Raw genomic sequence first — 16,088 nt, forward strand, 5'->3', positions numbered from 1 at the left:
TATATTGTTTAAGATTCTTCCACGAAAATGAATTTGCAAATCGCAGTTTCGAATAGAGCACCCAAAAAACATATAGAAAAGAAGAAATCAAAACTATCCCAAAGCTTTCGTGCTAAGGATTTTTTTGAGCAAAATTTCAGTAAACTATAATAGGATACGTCTAGGATATAGTAGTGTTTATAATGTTTAGTCAGATATTTCTTCCCTATGTGGTATGGTATTTGCTAATATTTTAATGTGAAAATTGAGAGTACCGATTAATTATTGATCTGGTTTTCATTACTATTTGTTTAGATTACTCTTTTTAAATATTTTAGTTGCCGTCGCGGCGCCCTTCGCATGAGGCGCCCCGGGCGGCTGCCCGGGTCTTCTTTTACGTCTAGTTTTTCAAGCAACAAGCTTTCTGATAATTATATTGCCGAAATTTTGGCAGATTGAAGTACGCACTGTGGACATTTTAAATTAACTAGCAAAATATTTTTGATATGAAATATGTAAACTCGGAAAATGCTTTGAAGTCAGTTGAACTCCTGTAACTTTATCAATTCACTTGCTTCGCGTAAAAACGCACCCTAAGTCATTTCGTCGATTAAATTTGCCCTCGAAATGTTAGTACGTCGCATTGGATATCTTATATTTCTATTTTACGTTCATGTTACACCTCTAGACGATAACTAAAGCAGGTAAAAAGAAACGAGAGAAAAAACTGGAAAACAATTTGACGAAGACTGTATGCCATAAATCAATGTCGAGCAGTTGCAATTTATGTGAAAACTTCAGTTCTTTTTCGACACCTGTCAGCCGCCTCCTATCCATCATCGAGCCACGGTTGCCAAACCGCGTCGATGCTTATTTAATGGCGACATTCGCACACGTCGCCATACCTAGAGTGATGCCAATTTTCACACAGTTTTCGTAAAATGATTGCGCGAAACTGGGGTCGAGTGACGTAAGGTTGAACCTTCCACATGCTAGGTACTAATTTGAATAGGAAAATTGAACTTTTGTCACTCACTCGCATAAAAAATAAAAATAAGAAAAAAACAGTGTGTTAGATGTATATACTTGTTTAGACGTTTTCGTCGAAGGTGTAGAATGTAGCATGTTTAGGACCTTACAGATATTTTGTGTGTTCCCCTTTCTTGAGTTATAACGAGTTATAACTCATTATCATAAAGTCTCAGGGCTTTAAATAAAAGCCAGTTCTCCATCCTCGACACTAGCAGTACCCAAGTTCATGGCACGAACGGTCGTCGTCTCGGCGCACTCAGTGATAGGATGTTCTGATGTTTCCTCATTTTCCCCACAGAATCTGCATTTGCCGTTGTTTCCCAGCTTCAGCCTACTGAGGTGTCCGTTGAGGACACAGTGATCTGTTAGAAACCCCGTGCCAATCCGAAGACTACTAAACCGTTTTTACTAAAATCAAGGAAAATCTTCGATTTTTCTCGGTCGCAAGTTCTGAGGAACTTTTTCGAGTGTCTTAGACCGTTCGAGGACTACCATTCCAAGTTACTGATGAAGTCTTGCAGGTCCGTCTTCAGTTCCGCTTTTAGTTCGCGATTTCTATGCACTTCTGCACTCCGGTTTTCCAATTGATTGAAAGACTTTGTTAAAGCCGCTCTTCGTGAAAGTACACTTACCACAAGAAACCTACAAAGCCTTCTTTCAGTCGCTGAACAGGAACTCGAATTTCAACTCTGACTGTAAGGAATAGTAATATTTTTTATCGTATTTAACTGCACTGATAAAAAAGATAGACTTGAACTAAAGTCGTCATCGTTCTTGAAAAAAAAAATTAGTGGCTAAAGAATTTATTTTAGCGTAAAAGAAAATATTTTGCCTGAAGAAAAACTCTCTTAAATCAAGAAAACTGGTTCTCTTGAAAAATTCGAAAATTTATCTTGAATCTGTTTTCATTCAACCAAGTGCAAGTTACTTTGTTTTAAGATAATAAGAAAAATACGCTAGGAAATACTTCATTCAAGAAACATGGCCATTTTTCCAATAGCTAAGTACTCTTTTGATGAAAAATAATAACGACACGCAAAGACGATGACGAAGGACGGTATAAAATCAGTCGGCAAACCGATCAGTCGTACGTCGCATTTCATAGGTCGCACATCATAGTACGTACGCGTTTTGTTGCTTGGAATTTTCCACTAGGAATTTAGCATAATTTGCTTTTTAAACGCATATCGTATAACAAATTAGTGATCGTTATTAACATGCATTTGTCATTTTTTATGGACAAATTTTAGGATATACGGATTCTTTAAAGGAGTTTCTCAAAAAATGGAAATTAGAGCATTTATTTGCTATACATATTTGAAGGTAAGAGACATTTACATGCACCTGTTTAGATAATGCATGCGTGACTATAGATAGAATAAGAATATATGTATCAATTTTTTTATGCAAATAATTACAAAAATTTTAGAATTTCAAGTCGTCGTATTAAAAAATTCAAAATGTGACCAAAGCTTATAATTTTAATAATTTATTTGCTTTACTTTGATTAATCCTGATGTAACACTTTTTTGTAATTTGTAGAGTGATGAACCATCCCAAAAAAAACCAAGGAGTGAAGAAGCAGAAATAACTACTATCGAGAAAAATAATATCACTTTACTTACTACTCTGTAGTAAGTAAAGACCAGGAAAACCTAAATTTATCAGAAAATAATATACCTCGTAATATGCCTGTATATGATGTATAGACTTCCCTTAGATCAAAATAAATTTTAGTTGTAGTCAATATTATTCGCTATTGGTTTAAGAAAAGTGTCTCTTTAATCAAGAAATGTCCCTTTTCAATCAAGAATTTTTGCATGAATCAAAGAGACTATTGTTCTTGTAACAAGAACTTCTTTGCATATTCATTTTGGGTCAAGAGTGAAATGTTTTGGACAGATAGATTATTCTATTCCCTAAAGTAATTTTTTAAAGCTTATGAAAAGATAGTTAATGCTTTGGGCAAAGAAACGTCGTTCTTGGCCCTATTGAAAAGCGCCAATCTTTTGGGTCAAAGTCATATTCATTTCGAATGAGAGATCCTTTTTTTCAGTGTGCTAATCATCGTAGGGCACGAAGGATAATTGCTCCAGAATGTCTTCACTGAGGCGTGGGGTATAAAGGAGACCGAATGAACGGTACCTGAACACAACAGTCAGAGAATTGATTCATTTTGGTAGAGGTTCCTTCATGGTATGGGGAGGTATAAATTTAAATGAGCGTACGAACTTGCATTTTTTTATAGACGGCATCAATAATGCTCAATGATACAGAGATAAGATTCTTGAACCAAATGTTATTCAATTTGCATCTCAACATGGTTCAGAATTCATCGTACAACAGGATAATGCCAGGCCTCATACTGCAAAAGTAGTTACTCGATACCTTGAAGAGTCCAATATCACAATTATGGATTGGCCTGCTAATAGCCCTAATCTCGATCCTACTGAGTACCTTTGGGACCTACTAAAGAGAAGACTATTAAGTTATCCACAGGCAACCAGATCTTCAAACTTTGGAAGAAAATCTTCAAGAGGAGTGGAACGCCTTTCCTCAAGAGATTATTCGGAGCCTCATTCAGTCTATGGCAGAACGGTGTGCAGAAGTGCGTAGAAACCGCGGAGTAAACACACATTATTAGAAAAAAGATTATTTCCTTTGAGAATTAAGATAAAAAATTGTTTAGCATTTTTTTCGTTACATATTGTAGTCATTCATAACGTAATAAAACTGCATCCTTCAACAGTTTGACAATTTTTTTCGTCATGAACATCAAAGTGCATACAGTACGTTCAAACTTAATTCGTAAAGAACGTATTGCTAAGTTTATATGTTTAAATAAATATATATTCTTTGTTTAAGCTAAATTTATCAAAGTGATCCTTCATTTGTTCTGACTAGTTTATATTTAATTTTGAATAATAATGTATTCAAAATTATATTCTCGAAGATTAAAAGAAAATATGTAAAAGTGTGCAACGCTGTGCTGGTAATCACGTGACTAAAAGTTTATTTGGTATGATGTATAGAACCTATAACGTTACCAACATATCAAAATTAATATTTCTTTTTATAAGCTAACTCCAAAAACCGATAATCGTACCTATCGGATCACACCCATAATTCTTCTGTTTGTATATATTAATAAATGGATATATACGAGTAGAAGAATAACTAAACTAACCTAAAAAATTATACCACTGCGCTATACCGGGTGTTCATCGTCGGACGGGACATAGGAAATCCCATGTAAATTTTAATGGGGTCAATTATTGGCTTCCCAAATTATTTTAGAGAATAATTCTATTTAGGTTTATTGAAGAGCACTAAAACCCACATTCAAAAGAATAACTTTAGATATTTTTGATTAGCTCGTTTACGAGTTATCGCCGATTTCTTTTTAAATATTTCTCCTTTCTTATGGCCCTGACTGAATATTTACTTATGAGCACCAGTCAACGTAAAAGATAACTGTCAAATGAAGTTGTCATTTCAGAAATTTACCTATTTAGTGCTTTATTATTATTGAAAACTCATTCCTACATCGGAAATCTTAAAGATGTATTTATAAATACAAATTAATATGAATTAAAGTAAAATAAAGTAATCAATTACAAGGTTAATTATAGTATTATTACAGTATTCAATAACTTATTAATTTAGGTACTATTAAATTGTTAGAACTTTAGGATTTAAGAAGATGTTCAAATATTCCTCCATCGACTGCTAAACAATAACCCAGGAGATCATAAAATTCTCTTCTCACATTCGCTAGTTGGTAAACTGAAATTCTATTGCATTCGGCAGAAATAGCATTTTTTAACTCGTCTAAATTTGGGTATTTTTTATCCTTGTATATCCTGTTTTATAAATGGCCCCAGAGAAAGAAATCATTTGGCGAAATATCAGGAGACCTTGCTGGCCAATTTACTGTATGATTTAGGCCAATAACGTTTCCGTTAAAACTATTGTCTAAATATTCCCGAACAGCCAGGGTACTATGTGCCGGCCATTTGGTACCGAACTTCCTTATTTTCCCTAGCGGCATCATGTAAAGCAGGTAAAATATGATTTTCGAGTTGTTCTAAATAATATTCTGCATTCAAATTTTGCGTAAGAAATAACGGCCCGATAATATTGTGTCCGAATATCCCTGCCCAAAGATTTACTTTCTGTGGATATTGCGTCCTTGTTTCGACAAACCTGTGTTGGTTTTCCTTGTTCCAATATCGATAATTTTGAACATTGGGTTCATTATTTAAGGTAAACGTGCATTCGTCAGTGAAACATATGTTTTTTAAAAATTCCCTATCCGTGTTTGCTCTTTCCATCATATCAAAACAAAACGCCTGCCGCCGTATTTCGTCCCCATCTCGTAGCTCTTGGTGCTTTTCATATTTGAAGGAATAGTATTTATGTCATTTCAAAATTCGAAACTCGTGATCTATTCCTATTTCATCCTCAAGTTTCCTTGTGCTGATCTTTCCATCGTTCTCTTCCACGCACAATAAAACTTCCAAGTCGGTATCATTTCTTGCATCTTCTCTTTGTTCCTGCCTTGCTTCACATCTGCAGTTATTTATTAGGGTACATTTGGTCTCAAATCTCTGGATATTCCTTGCGATTGTAGATTTTCCAGGTATCGGTCTATTCGGATACAGAGCAGCAAACATGTCCGACACCTTTTGATAACTCTTTCCTTGATAATACCATTTAATCATCAATACTTTTTCTTCGGTAGTGTAATTCATGGCTAATATTTTCGATGTAGATATGAGTATATAATAATAATAATAAAGCACTAACTAGATAAATTTCTGAAATGACAACTTCATTTGACAGTTATCTTTTACCTTAATAAGTAAATACAGGGCCATAAGAAAGGAGAAATATTTAAAAAGAAATCGGCGATAACTCGTAAACGGGCTAATCAAAAATATCTAAAGTTATTCTTTTGATATTGTTTTAGTGCTCTTCAATAAACCTAAATAGAATTATTCTCTAAAATAACTAGAGAAGCCAATAATTGACCCCATTAAAATTTACATGGGATTTCCTATGTCCCGCTCGACGATGCAACACCCGGTACATATTATTATATTATTATCTTAGAAAATTTAATAAAGTAAAGAAAGGGTCTATTATATTATCTTCAAAATGTTAATCAATTGAAAACTAGGAATATGGAACATTTTGCCGTTTATTTGGTATGTTTATTGACCTTCCTGTTTATAGTTACCTGTCTTAATAGAAACATCAATATCATTCCGCAAGTCATACTCGTACTGCCAGTCACCGGATTTCATCTAAATTGGTTTAATTTTTTTTAATGATCATCAAAGTCGCCGCTCAGTTTAGACTACACCACACACTTTAAGATGGTACATAGTAACGCCTTTATATTATTACATTTTTTTTTTCATCTTTTTTTTCGGGTGTCGAAAAATTCCTCATATTATTAGTTAAATCCAATTTTATTGTAGACATACATAGTAACATCTTAATGAGTATTTTTTTTTAATTATAATTACATGTTAAGAAATTTTACTTTATAAACCGTTTCAAACAAATACGAGTACCTACGGTACACGGTGCAATGACTAATCTATATACAGGGTGGTCCGAACTGTATTCCGGAAACTTCGGCAGCATATTTTACTGATAAAAATAAGTAAAAAAGTTCATATAAATGTATATCCTAAAATGCTTAGTTTTGGAGATAAGGGTGAAGAAGTTTCATTTTTATTTCGATTTTTTTCAAATAATTTCTGAAGTAACGCCGATATTTGGATGAAAATTGATATCTGGGAGTTTTTTGACATGAGAAATTTGATTTTAATGTCAAAATGACTCCTATTTGTAGAGGGCGCCACCTACATGTGTTTTAACTGTTTTGAAGAGTAATAACTTTTTGTCCGTACCTGTATAAAACTATTGAGTGAAAAAATGTACATTTCCGTGATTTTCGACGTAAAAAATGTCTCTTGGTAAAAATCGCTACGAGCAACCGTTCTCAAGATATTTACAATGGAAATAGTCAATACATGTTGATTAAAAATAATTAAAATTAAGATTAAAAATAAACATGTTGAGTAGATAGTTATTTGACTGAAATGAGAAATTTGGGAACTTTTTATTTTTTAAACTAATCATTAATCTTTCTTTGAAAAAATGATGATAAAACAGTTTCTCTTGAACTTTTGGCAGAAAAACATTGCAAATTTATGATTTTAGTCTAATAACTAATTAGTCAACATGTTTAATTTATGTCAATGATGACAGGTATTGGTAATTTCGATTCGAAATATCTCGAGAACCATTACTCGTAGCGATTTTTACTAAGAGACATTTTTTACGTAAAAAACATCGGGAATGTGTATTTTTTAACTAGCTAGTTTTATATAGGTACGGACGAAAATTTATTACTTTTCAAACCAGTTAAAAAATACATAGGTGGCGCCCTCTACAAGTAGGAGTCATATTGACATCAAAATCAAGTTTCTCATGTCAAAAAACTTCCAGACACCAATTTTCATCCAGATATTGACGTTAATTCGGAAACTATTTGGAAAAAATCGAAATAAACAAAAACTTGTACACTAGGGTGAATCGTAAATCTCAAAATTTTAAAATTTTTAAAACATCAACTTGGAATACCTACGAAAAGTTGCCTTTGGTAATGTTGATAAAAAAATGTTACTACAACTTTTTAATAAAATCATATCTTCTGCCCTCTACCAGCTCTTAAAAATGATTTTTTTTTGAAAAATCGATTTGGAATACCTACCAAAAGTTAACTTTAGTAATGTTGATAAAAAAGTTTATTTAAAATTGTTTGATTAAATCACGTCTTCTGCCCTGTACCGGCTGTTAAAAATTGAAAAAAAAAATCAAACCGAGAATACTTGCCTGTTTGATATTAGCAAATGCGAATTTTTTTATCAATGTTCTTGCGAAAAGGAAGAAAGGTACCTAAAAATGAACAGGTTTTTTTTTATAAATCAGAGGGGTTTAGAAAAATTGTTATTGGGAAAATTGGGAAAGCAGAACGGAAAAAGATATGCAACGGAAACTACAACAATTCATCCAACATGAAAGCAACATCAATGATGTATTAAGAAAGCGAAAGTCATCAACAGATATAGAAATTGATCCTGAATTGCCTTCCACTTCCTATGACAGTATCAAGAGAAAGATCCAGAGTACAAAAATTTTTGTTAAACTTCCTACCCTGGCTAAAGTTTGTGACCGCTATGGCAACGGCAGTACTACACTTGGAATCGTCACCAAAGACGATAAAAAAAACATTATAGATCGTTGTAGGCTGAGAAGAGCAAGAGAGCAAACAAGAAACAGTTTTAAGCAAAACTTCTCGGAAACTTTGAAGGCCATTTATTTTGACAGAAGGAAAGATAAAACCTATGTTATTAAAAATATTGAAGACAAGTCCCACAGAAGAACTGTATTTGAAGAACACAACAGAGACTTTAATTGTCTTTAACAATCTCAAATGTCAATATTCCATAGGTATATCGATAAATGAGGTCTAAATTATAAGTAAATGCATTTTCTACGAAAACTTGTAGGGATAGGTAAAAAATGGTATAATACAATTTGATAGACAATTAAATTGTGCATCTAATTCTCCTAAAATATCCAGGGCATTCCATTTAAATTAAAGAAGTTATTGGCGTTTAAAGCTAGAAATTATTTAAAATAAATTTTTAGACACTCTGTATAAGGTAGTATTATTTTTATTATTGCAACACAATAACTGATCAATAAATAAACTTCAGTAAATATTTACTATTAAAAACTTTGATACCCTTGGAGAAATGAAGCCTTAAAATTTTTACTGCAATTTCACAAAATTGAAAATATTTCAAAAACGGTAAGGTTTAAGTAGAATAAACCTTAATCAAATTTACCTTTATTTTAATCGTAGAAACTAAAAATGTAATAATATACAGGGTGTTCCATTTAAAAAAATACAACTTTGATATTTTTTACTTATTTGGGATACTCTGTATCTTGTAAAATTATTTTTAAATTGTACCTCTAATAGTCCTACATCGAACCCAAAACTTGAAATTTGTAAAACTATAATCGTTTAGCTACAATACTCCGTGTCGTATGTGGTGAACAACCCTGTATAATAATATTAAAAGAAATAACAAAATCCTTGAAAATTAATAAAATTTTAATGAAAGTAAATGATCGTATTTCATTTATATAAACGGAAAATCTACGTAGGAAGGAAATCGTAAAATATTTCTTTTTTTCAAATAACACAATCGTCGTACCGTATAATTCAATTAGATAAAAACAACTGCCCTAATGTAAAGTGGGTTTTAATTTGTCATAAAGCTTCTTTCTGTACAGACGAAAATTAAATTTAAAGTATTTACTTTTAATCATTTGCACTTATACCGAACGTTTTTCGACATCCGAAGGCGTTTTGTCTCGCTTTTAAGAGATTTCGCTCTCTCCAAATGTAACAAAATTAAATTCTATTTATACTATTTTAATTAGATTTTTTTTTTCATTTTTCCTGCATTGTCGTCGTCAGAAGCAATTTGCTGAGTAAATATTTCAAGAGGCAAATTACCCGGCGCTATTTTCGTTTTCTTATTTTTATTGTTAAAAAAAACATGTTAAAACAAATATTTTCCTGCAATTTTGCTATTGTGGATGCCGGATTATTTAGCCGAAACGCATTTCAATTTATCTTCACATGCAATCATCTTAGTGCCTTTACCTTTTTACTTTTATAATTCATGTTTACCTTTGACCTTGCTGACTCACATTTTGCTAAACCAAAATTACTATCTCCTCAAAAGGACCTATCAGAATTTCACCACTGTAAAATAGCCTCTACATCCCCGAAATGTTTCACCAAATTAAAATATATTGTAATTATATTCCTGCAGATTAAAGCTTGATTTTCATGCATCCGTTGTCCGACGATACGATGATACGATATTAATTTTATTGGTTGAATTTAAAGACTTCGATTGGTTAGAAACGGTTAACCAATCGAAGCCTTTAAATACAACCAATGAAATTAATATCGTATCAACGTATCGTCGGACAACGGATGCATGAAAATCAAGATTAAGGGAAAAGTTTTGTTCTTAAATATCTACTCTACATATTGTTACGGATTCCGTGGGTCCACTATTTAAACTCACGATAAAATACTTATCTTCAGACTTGTCCAACTGTCAAAGCGCGGGCCTTATATACCCCTAGCGATGGTTTCTGGAATTTTCTAAAGAATTCTGTAATTTTCTTTTACTTTCTGGCGAATTTGCCAGGTTATGCAACCAGTAATACACCTTGACCTTAACATTTTCTTTTACTTTCTGGCGAATTCGCCAGTTATGCAACCAGTAATACACCTTGACCTTAACAATATCATAAACTCGTGTTCAAATATTCATCTTGTGGAATATATCGTCGTCAATATCACGAAGTGGCGTAACTCATTTTTTAATATTTTTCGGGAGAGCGGTTTAAAGCCTCTTACTACTTTTGTCTCAATACCAACCAAAATATATTGTAGTCACTGTGTTTCTTTAACAAAAAAGAAACACAATGTCTTTAATATATTTTGGTTAGTATTGAAACAAAAGTCGTAAAAAAAACTTTAAACTGTTCTCCTGAAAAATATCAAAAATGAGTTACGCCACTTGATTTTGACGATGATATATCAACCCAACACGAGATGTAATTAACGAAATATCATCGTAACAACAGCTATTTTAGAGACATCTAGGTTTACTTATTTCACTGAGATTTATGCAAAAAAAGTCCTTTGCCTCGGGTACAGATACCGCCGCGTTCGCTAAAAACGAAACAAAATTGAACGAGGCAACAAGAATCGTCAAAAAAAATCCCCAACTCCCTCCTCACGAGTAGTTTTCAGACGCTTTTAAGAAGTGAAAGTAGGTCGAGGCAAACCGAAGTAAGTCAAGACAACTGAAAATAAGTCTAAATGCGACAAAGCTGGGCGACGAAGTGCGACCTTGACCTGTTCGAAGAGTTCTCCGCATAGTGCCTTTACACTAATAGTGCCTATACTATAATACGTCTAGACACGTTTATAAGAATAAAATAGACATTTTTTTAACAGACCGTCAACTCTTTTCATAGGCGTATCTGTTAAAAAAAACTAAAGAGTTCTCGAGCAGTTGTATTTAGATATCTTAAATAGTTATTTTATTCGTTCTTTATGTTTTTTTTGCTTTCGACGACGGGAAGAGATACTTCTCGACACGTTAGGCATCTTTTTGTTCGTTAGGCAAATTTTTTTATTAATAAATCACAGCTGAAAAGCGAGTCTCTGTTGGATTAACGCAGCAGTGTTTACAAAAAAATAACTATTTTATTTTGTAGATTTTCTTACTGTGGTGAAATACCCACAGAGCTTTTTTGAAGAGATAAATCTGCCACAGAGGTATAGATTTTTTTTTGAAATTATTATCATCAATAAACTTAGAGCTTTTAAACATCTGTTAATGACACCTTTATACAGGGCGTCCCAGAAATGAGTGCAAATATTTTAAGGGGTGGTAGATCTGGTCAAAATAAGCATATTGTCTCTTTACCATTTTTAAAATAAATTAAAAATAACCGAGTTATTTAACTTTGAAAATTTAAAAAAATAATCGCAACATTTTGAGAACCGCCGAAAGTATATGTTTAAAAGTAAGTCATAAAATCACAACACCTGAGGACTTTGCAGAGATGCATTACCATTTTTAAGATTGTGATACTATTACATAAAATAAATTAAAAGTTAAATGTTTAAAAGTTAAAAAAGTTAAATTAAAAACTTACCCAACATTAAAAAAAATACTTATGACAGATCGATGTAACTGTGACAGTTCTTTTTTCGATACACACTTAACTAAAATACACTTCACTGTGCTGCTTTACTTGTACATGCTATTATAATAACTGCTAAAATAGCAGTCCTAGGGATAAAAAGTCTAGGGATATTACAATTTTATTCAGCCATCGTCGGTAATTTTATTATTTGCATTTCTGATATAATAAAATTAAAATAAACAAATAGTTTACAGGACATATTGGAAATCAAAATGCGAAATTTACCGAATTTTTCAAATTTACCTTGATTTTTATTGAACTCAAAAAAATACACACATTTTTTTTTATTCTAAACTGTGAATTAAAAAAAAAGATAAACCCATTTTTACTTAATAAAGGGTATAGCCTCCGCTACTGTTCATTACAGCCCTACATCGTCTCTCCATGCTCCTGATCAGGTTGTCGAACTCTTCTTGAGTTACAGCCTGCCACGCTGCATTCACGGCCCGAACCAGATCCCTACGAGTTTCACGAAGCATACCCATTCTCAAAATTCTTCTTTGGACCGCGTCCCATACGTGCTCGATGGGGTTGAGGCCAGGAGATTGTGCCGGCCAGGGTAAGATGTTTAATTGATGAGCATTGATAAACTCACTTACCACTCTAGCTGTATGGGGCCGTGCATTGTCATGCATGAGAATGAAGTTTCTCCCAAAATCATTGGCATATGGTAACACGACAGGCTCAAGAATTAAATCACGATATGTGATTCTTGTTAGAAACCATTCAAGAAAAACGAGATCGGTTTTTCGGCCTAACTGGACTCCTCCCTAGACCATAACTGTTCCACCTTGATAAGGGTGCACTTCCTGAACATGATCCAACCGAATAAGATTTCCCGGTTCTCTCCATACCCTAAGCCTTCTCGAATCCGGATGAATTCCAAAGCGTGACTCATCCGTGAAGAGAACATTGGCCCATTGTAGATTTCCTCTCGTTAAGGGTTGAGCTCTCCAGGGGCGTCTGCTTCTTAAGTTGACCTATCTTAATCTATTGCGAACAGTGTCAGGACTAACGGTTACATTATGTGTTTCCTGGGGAATTAAACTAAGCTCTGGTGCTGTAAGAGTCGGTCGGCGTCGAGCATTTAATTGTAAAAAATGATCTTGCTGAGGGGTAGTAATGCGATGTCGCCCTGTGTGCCTTTCAGCAACATCACCACTTTCACGGTAGCGTGCACTTAATCGCGATATTACATTTTACGTTGTATTTAATGCTCTAACTACGTCGATTTGGCGCATTCCAGCTTCGAGCATACCCATGGCCCTTAGCATTTCGTCTCTGTTAAGATGTCTAGGCTCCATAATATCGTTTAATACTAAACAGAGTTATTTGAATGAATTCTGGTCAGTTATCATAAAAATATAGCCAGTACAGGTTAAATTCGAACAATTGATGCTAGGTGCTTTTTATACATTTGACAAAAAATGCACAAACACTTCTGTAAATATCCCAGATTTAGAAATAACTAGTGTGACTACTTCGTTTCAATCGAAGTAGAAAGAATCGGCCTACAAATATGTGGTTGTTTATTCAAAACATTTATTTTTAACTTTAATATAATGATATGCCTAGATTTTTCCGGTGTGTGTATTTTAATTATTTTCTTCACTCATTATCATTTTCGTCCTCAGAAGCAATTTGCTGCGTAAATATTTGAAGAGGCAAATTAAATTAGATTATTTTATTCTGCTTATTTTTATTATTTTGTGTTTCATAAAATAAAATACGTACATAATAAAAGTTTATGATATTCAAGTTTGATTTATAAAAGCCTTAAGCACATAAGTTGGTAATGTTGGTACAATCAAATAAAAGTAACTGGCAAACATCGAATAGAATTTCCTTTAATATATATTTGAATTCAAATGGCGGTAATGGTATTCGACTAGTCACAATAGTTCCTTGTTTGAGGAGAAATCGAATTTAAAAGGTCGGAAAAGCAAAAATCCTAGATCTGCAAATAACCCTCGGGACTGAAAATTCGAATGGAAAGGCTTAGCGGAATATACTGGATAAGACTGAATGTCAATATTTAAGATCCCTTCTCTACTCGACTCGATTTAATCGTCTTATAATATACTAATGCCCAAAACTGTTTACTGTTTACATAAATTTTCAGTATTGTTAAAAGCTCAATCATTGTAGATTTTTTCCACCGAAAAAATAGAGAGTTACATTTTTGCGTGGATGCATTTTTTCGACAAAAAGTTTACGAACAAATTTGTAGAGAATTAAACTGCTTGAAGTAATTCCACTCATGGAAGAATAACAAAACATTGTTGTTTTTGGTTACACTGTTATTATACCACTTTTGTGTTAAAGGTACATACATGTGGCAAAGAATATAAAACATTGAAGCAAAACTAAATAATAATAATATAACTAATATATATTTTAACTTCTATAGGGTGGCTAAAGTTGCAAAGTGTGAGTGGATTGAGATTATTTTTTTAATGGAACACCCTGTATATTATGGCATTTTTGGTTTTCTTTCGGATCACTTTACATAATCCTAAGATATGATTAAATATATTTCGACAATTTCAGAGATATTAATAAATAAATAAAAAATATAAATGTTTTTCAAATTTCCTTAAAAAAAATTGTTTCACTCTTGGCTAAAATTACTACAAACATAAGAACTCTTTTGAAATCAAAACTATATTAGGTATTTACTTTAGATGGTCTATACTTACTTAACTTTGCTATAAGTATCGTAATTTTAAATCATACAAGGTGTTCAAAGTTATACGCCTAACTTTTTAAAATATAAAATATTTTTTTATTTGTTTCAAAGGAAGTACAGACCATCTAAAGTAAATACGTAATATAGTTTTGATTTCAGGACAGGACAGTTCTTGTATTTTTAATATTTTTTTAAGAATTGCTGAAAAATATATTTTTTTATTTATTTATTAATATCTCTCGAGATATCTCTCAAACTATCGAAATATTTTTATTCATATTTTAGGAAAGTGATCTGCAAATAATCCAAAAAATGTAACAATAATGGCGTTCCATAAAATCCATAAAAAAATCATCCCGATTCACTCATACTTTTTTGAGCCACCCTATAGAAGTTAAAATATTTACATCCTAGAATTTCTAAGTTTTATATTCTAGGAGCGGCCATGTAGTCGATCCTATTACCTTTCCCGTTATTTAGTATACGGGATATTGATCGAAATTAGTGTTGCACAAGACAAGAATTCTTAACCCTATTTTCTTGCCTTGTCTTGAAATTCTTGACTTGTCTTGAAATTCAAGACAAGAAATTTTCAAAGAGTCTTGTGGTGCAGATTTCTTGAAGGGCAAAGTCTTGTCTTGTCTTGCAAGACTCTTGAAATATCTTGTCTTGAAAAATTTTACATTTTTTTCTACATATTTTTTACATTTTTTTCTATATATTTTACATATTTCTACATTTTATTCCATAGAAAGCGTCGTATACAATACGGAAAAATGAATAACAACGGCTATTTTAGCAAAAAAATAATAACGGACCGCAAACGAACTACGTCAACTCGCCCGTTTGACGAAACATGAGCCATTACCGTAGTATATTCTGTAGCCATTGCCAAATAAAAGCTGAATAAGAATAAGTAAGGTTAAGTTCAATTTATTGTTTTTGGGTTATTATTTCGTACCTAACCTTGTGCGTTAAGTTATTTAAGTATTACCCTTGTTTATATATTCTTAAAGTTGGTCAACCGACTAGACAAAATGTGCTGCTAACTGGAGGACAAATCGTGAACCTTTCGGGGCGGAGTTAAAAATATCGATTATTTTCGTTATTTTCCTCAGAGTAATGTAATAATATAGCCCGGGTATCTGCGAACTTTAGTAGTGATCAGCTGATTAAGAAATTGAAACGAAACTTTTATTTTACTGTAAATTGTGGATTATTTTTTTTATTAAGAAATCTAAACCGTATTAACAAAGAAATTATTATTTCGATATGTTGGTACATTATTTACAATTTATGATAATTTTATGCTAATTGGCTGTTAATTATTATTTAAAAAAAAGTTACATACCTATTTTAAGTTGATTTAATGCAGGTTTATAAAAGAATCATTTCATTCTTAGATTATTTTATTCTAAATTGAGTGCTTTACGAATTTTACGATATTTTTTTTTTGAAAACATAAAACTTTTTACATTTTTGATGCTAACTA

The sequence above is a fragment of the Sitophilus oryzae genome, unplaced genomic scaffold (assembly GCF_002938485.1).
Source record: "Sitophilus oryzae breed Bouriz unplaced genomic scaffold, Soryzae_2.0 scaffold_1395_pilon_pilon, whole genome shotgun sequence".
In the NCBI taxonomy this organism is placed as follows: domain Eukaryota; kingdom Metazoa; phylum Arthropoda; class Insecta; order Coleoptera; family Curculionidae; genus Sitophilus; species Sitophilus oryzae.